This window comes from Penaeus monodon, chromosome 14, assembly GCF_015228065.2.
Source record: "Penaeus monodon isolate SGIC_2016 chromosome 14, NSTDA_Pmon_1, whole genome shotgun sequence".
Classification (NCBI taxonomy): Eukaryota; Metazoa; Arthropoda; class Malacostraca; order Decapoda; family Penaeidae; genus Penaeus; species Penaeus monodon.
The window spans coordinates 28,025,950-28,032,331 of NC_051399.1; positions in this window are offsets into that span (position 1 = coordinate 28,025,950).

The following is a 6,382-nucleotide window of genomic DNA, read 5'->3' on the forward strand; positions in this document are numbered from 1 at the left end:
ACACCACTCTCCTAACTTTTGAAATTTAAATCCCTCCAAAATCAGCTAAGTTGGAATGGTACCACCTCAAGGTAAAGCCTATGTTCCCAACCCTAGCAGTGCTTCTACTGCCAGGGTTAGGGGCATGGAGCCAACTCTTGTTTTTTTTAAGGAAAAGGGACGAGTTGTAAAGTGGGGTACAACAGATCATCAAGGTGATGACAACTGTCCAAGTCCTATATGCTGTTACCACTGCAAAGCAGCTCATGAAGCTTCCTCAAAGAAATATAAAAGGTTTAAAATTTAAAAAAGTATTGATAATGGAGGAAGGAGAAAGTTGTTTTCCAGAGGCAAAGTGACATGCCTGTGTGCTGTTTGCACAGCCAGGTAAGCCCTTTGCCTCAGTTCTAGCCCATCCTCCTTCCACCATCCCATCCTCCAATACTTCTTACACTCTACCACTCCCTTTAAACCTCGGGCCTCAAAGCTGAAACTCCCTCTAGGGGATTTGTTCCACCATAAACGGAGTGGGAGTGAGGGTTTATTGAGGAGATTCCCCCCAAAGAAAGGGCCATCCATCAAGGCTCAAGAGACCTCAACGGTGACACTCCAGCCCCACCACACCAACAGGGGCCTCCGCTGCTAGGCAGAATCCCCAAGGCGCCTTAAAAAAATAAAAACCCCTTAAATGAAGAAAGGGGGGGGTTTGGGTTTTCAACCTGAAGAACTAGATACGAAAATCCAATGGAACTGCCAGGGAATTCATGAAAAATGGGAAGAACTGCAGCTTTATGTAACCCAGTTTGTGTATGCCTACAAGAGATTATGACCAGAGAAATTTGTTTGATTTCCCTGAGAGGATTCAAGATCAACCCCGAATGGAACCTTGATATTGGACCTCATGGAGGAGTAGCAGTAATGGTAACATCAGGATATTCCCTCCAGGCCATCCACCTGCAGATGAACTGCAGGTGAAGGCGTGAGAATAGGCTTGACACGCCCTTACACTGTTCCATCCATCTACCTTCCTGCACATAATCTCAATACAGATGATTTGGAAGATCTACTTGGCCAGTTGCCTCATCCATTTTATTTCTGGGAGATTTCCAATGGCCCATTACCTCTGGGGAGACACTTTGTGCAACCCTCGGGGAAAGGGCCTTGGAATCCTTGTTCTCAATAGTAGATGTAGTTTTGCTGAAAGTGCCCACTCCCACATTTCCAAATTCAAAATGGGACATCCTCCAATTTTAAACCGTCAATTGATTCACTTGATTCACAGCTGATTTTCACTTGGCATAGAAGACTTACATGAAAACGACCATTTTCCAATACTTTTAGAGGAGATGAACGGTATTTCCAGCCAATGGAGTGCAGAGAAGGCGACTTGAACATGCGGACTGAATCTTTTTAGATAATTGCAGTATTAAAGGGATCTTGAGTGATTTCCAATGTGTTCAGTGTGTTGAAAATCACTTCACGTCATGAATTCACCTTTCAGCAGAAGCATTCATTCCCTAAAGTAGTAGGCAGTACCTTCGGGTAACATGGTGGTTGATGAATGCCAACAAGCTGTCAAAGCAAGAAAAGCTGCATTTAAGGCAGTTAAAAACGATGCCCCAGCGATTTAACCTTGATCCATTATAAAAAAGACCTGAGCCAAGGAAAAGATAAGTGCTAAGGGATTCTAGAAGGACGTCTGCAGACAGTATGTCTCCGGGATTAACTCTGGACCCCCTTAGCATGGGTATGAGAAAAGGTGCATAAGATCGCTGGAATATGTCACCACCTGCTTGAAGATAGGTGGCATAAATCCTTCGGGAGCATCTTACACTGCCTGATATTCCCTCTTCGGGCTGAACAGGAATGACACCCAATGTCATTTTCAGTAGGATTGCAGAACTTCCAAACGCCAGTTTTGACAAGGAGGGGACTCTGCTTTGCAGCTCTGCCGAAAGACTGCCCCAGGCAGTCTTACGGCAGATGATATCTCACTTAAATCATATCTCACCTATCGAAGAGCTCCCAAAAGTTCTTGTTGGACCTATTCAACAGGATATATAGGGAGGGCACAGTGCCATCCACATGGAAAGAGGTTAAAATCATTCCTGTCCCTAAACTTGGCAAGGATGTTCCACACCGGGGAATTACAGACCAATTTCTCTCACCATCTAATCTGCAAGCTGGGGGAAAATGTAAACTTCAGGTTCACATGGCTGCTAGAAAAGGAGAACGTGCTGATTCCATATCAATATGGGTCTAGAAAATGAGATCGACCACAGATGCCTTTTTTGAGGGGGGAAACTGCTATACAGAATTGGTTTGCACAGTGATGTCACATATTAGCAGACTTCTTTCCCTTGAAAAGGCTTACAATACTATTGGAAGCATGGCATACTCATGAAGCTGTATGACACTGGTTTAAGAGGAGCATTACCTCCCTTTCATAACAAAGTTCCTTGTTGACAGGAAGTCTAGAGGTCAGGGGGGAAAGTTTCTTTAACTGGAAGATCAGTGGAAGGGGTCCCACAAGGGAGGGTCCAAATGGTTTCTGGCTGCCGTTGTTTAAATGACATCGTGAAGGTCTTTCCCAAAGTGCTTTCCCATGTAATCTGTATGTGAGACTTTACACTGTATTGCTCAGGGGAAACTTACAGGATGTGCAAGGACACATCCATGCAGACTGCAATAAATCAGGTTGTGCAGGGGAAAACATACCACAGATTCAAATTTCCACAAATGAGGAAAGTTTCCAACCTTCCCTCTATTAGGAGCAAACCAACTGCATGTTGTCCAAGAAGTGAAGTACTTGGGTTTAATTTTGACTCAAGGCAACATGGGTGACTCACATCAAACTGTTGAAAGTGAAAGCTACAAAAGCCCCTAGTATTTTGCGGGTTCTTTCACATCTATCTAGGTGCAGACCGCACAATACCTCTGCAGATTTACCGAGCGCTTTTTCGTAGTAAAGTTGGCTGTGGATATGAGACTTCTTCATCTCCAACGCCACTGTTCTCCAGATGTGGATTCGGTTTCATAATGAAGTTCTCAGAATCTGTACAGGGGTATTCAGGTCTTTCACCTTGGAGTCCTGATGCTGAGAGTGGAAAACCCACCTCTTTCTTTACATTGGATTACATGAACATGATTTACTACACGAGACTACAAAGGATTCCTGGATCTCCTACCTCCTGTTTAATTTTCAACCCTCTTGAGGATACCCGATCCTATGGTGGGAGAATGAGGAATCTTGTGGAAGCTTTTAATTAAAATTTCACTAAGGTTCTGGGCTGTTGGAACCCCCCAATTCCCCCCTTTTGGATTAATCAAGTCGAGCTAGATTTGGTCGGAATTGGGAAAGGGGAAAGATTCGAAGCAGAAGTCAGAAAGATTTTCTTCAACACTCTTCTAAGTACCAAGGATCAGATCCAATACCCATAGATGGTTCGAAATCTGAAACTGTGTGGGCTTGGCAGAGTGAGCAGTCTCTCTAGCAGCCTAAGACTGCTTTTGGCAGTCTTTCTCTAGCAGCCCGATCTTCACTGCAGAGTTACATGCCATCCTTGCAGAAATCAAGAGACTAGAGATATTCCAAAATCATTCTGTTGTAATATATTGTGACTCTCATAGTGCCTTGCAAGCAATCAAGAGCTTAAACTCATCACATCCAGTGGAGAGGGAGGTTCAAGATTGGCTTGCACTGATGTCAGCACGTAAAAAGATAACTCTGTGTTGGGTGCCAGCGCATTCTGGTATCAGGGGAATCAGCGACTGACCGGGAAAGGGCCCATTTACTGCCGCTCACCTGTAATGCTTGTTTTCCTCTCCCACACATCTAGAGGCATACCTCTAGAAACAAACTGCAAGAGATTATATATACCCGTGGCAGTTGGGTGACCAGCATCCATCCCAACCGACACGTAGAGTTGTATCAGCAAGATTAAGAATCGGGCACACAAGACTGACTCATGGGCCGATGATGGCTAAAAGTGAAGGACTTTGTGAGGGATGCCAGGAGCCATTAACGGTCGCACATGACTAATGTTTTCAATATAATATAATTATGCATAATGTTTATGCAATAATTTTATAATATTTATGCTTTGATTTTTCATATATTTATTGTTATATAACAATCCTTCCCTGACCAGGCCTCGAAGGTCACTCCGTGTATGAAACCGGAGGGCATTGCATTATTCCACCTTTCATATTTATTGTTATTTATAAAACATTTATTGATTTATTTTTAACGTTTTAAATATTTTAACATTTCATTCTAACAAGGTCTTCGCCGCTAATGACCTCAGCTTTTGATGCAGCATATAATTTTAAATAATCAATCAATCAATCAATCTCTCTCTCTCTCTCTCTCTCTCTCTCTCTCTCTCTCTCTCTCTCTCTCTCTCTCTCTCTCTCTCTCTCTCTCTCTCCCTTTCTCTCTCGATACTCGCCTTACTGTAAATACATGCAATTACACAGTGCAAAAGCAAATGACAGGCAAAGGTCCAGCGGGGGCAGCAAGCGACTCGTGTCATTGTCTTTGTCTCTCTCTTTCTCTCTTTCACTCATTCCTCTTTCTCTCTTTTTCTATTTCTCGTGCAGTGTGGAATACGTGAAAATGAAATGACTCGGTGAAATGACTATTGGTGATGTGACGGGGGTTTTCGAGTTTCCTTGTCAATAAAGGAGGAATAAAACTAAGAGGGAAATTTTTGATTATTACCCCAATTTTCCCCTTAAAAAATAAATAAAAAAGTAATATTAAAAATTAAAATAAATAAATAAGATTTTATATAAATAATATAATAATATAATAATTTCATGAAACAAACGTAATAGCTCATGAAATAAACACAATATCTCGAGCTAAAAAGGATAAATATATTCCGTAATAATGGATTGCATATGAAATAACTAATTCCCCGGTAAAAGTGAAATATAGATTCCATAATTAAATACTTAGAATATAAAGAATTTCTTGAGTAAATTGTGACGCTCTATTATTCTATCTTTCTCTCTAGATACTCGTCTTACTATAAATACATGCACATACACACACATACACGTGAGTGTCCCACGAGGGGAAATTTGCATACCCTTGCCTGATATTACGACCTCGGTAAAGTTTTGAATAATCTAAAAGTTTTCCAACAAAGTGTGATGCGCGTATCGTCTAGAAGTAATTTAAACAAAAATAAGCAGCCTAAATATAATTATAGCGCCAACAATGTACTGGGACCTATCCTCTATACCCCAACCTAACCATCGGGGTAGGTTATATGGTAGAGGGGTCCTTTTTAAAGTATATCTTTTATACATGTTGTATTTGGTGGGGAATGTTGTGCGTGTATGTATGTAACACATACGACATAAGAAAAAAATCAGTAATGAAGTTTCTACAATTACTATTGTTATATTTTTTTCAGTTTTTGTATAAATATATAATGCTTCCCGGGTTTGGATAATGTTTGCTTGCTTAATACAGCGTATGAACATCCTCAGCGATGTTTCTAAGTTAAACATAACGGCCAAGCAAAAGGACACCAAAGCTGGCTCAAACTAGCTCCCCCTCTTCTTATGCAGTAAAATAACATGCAAGTAATTTCATGCAACGGAAAATGCACTTACTAAGAATATTGTCCCCCAGTTTGTGTCCTTGTCTTTAAACCAGATGCAACAATCCCCTTCTGGTTCGAGATACTAATGAATAAAGTTTAATGATGATAAACCCAAGTTTTATCTAAAACAACATATGTATTCCAAAACCGATGTGATTATGACTTCGTGTTCATTTTTTTTCTCCTTCCTCTCCTTCTCTTCTTTCTCCTTCACTGTTCGTAAAGTTTCTACCTGATAATAATTTTGTAGTTGTATGACCTGTATTAAAATAAAATAATTCAAATAAGTAATTTATTGCTTTTAAAATTACCCTATTGTTTCCCTTGGATTACACCATGCAACGTTTCGTGCTATGGTTTGGGGAAAGCATGAAGCCCAGCATAAAATATCTCTTTAAGGTAAAACAAACCCTTTTTCTTCTGTGCCTTGCTTTAATATTTTGCGCAAGGTCAAAATATCTAAATTATCTTTCTGAACAAATCTGTCCCTCCGTACCTAAGTTTCAACCCATATGACGATGACGATGGCGATCATCATCATCATTATCATCATCATCATTATATGTTGTATAACCATTCTGCACTATGAGTAATATCAGTTTCATTTTAGTAATGGGGCGTTACCTGCAACTGCTTTTATTTAAAATCCTCTGCGCAGATTTCTTGTTGGTATTATTTACTGAACCCTTTCATTCATAATCACTTCACATATATTATAATCGCTTTTGTTTTTTATATTTTCACTGATCACTGACAGAAAAAATCACATTTCTGCCGAAAAAGAC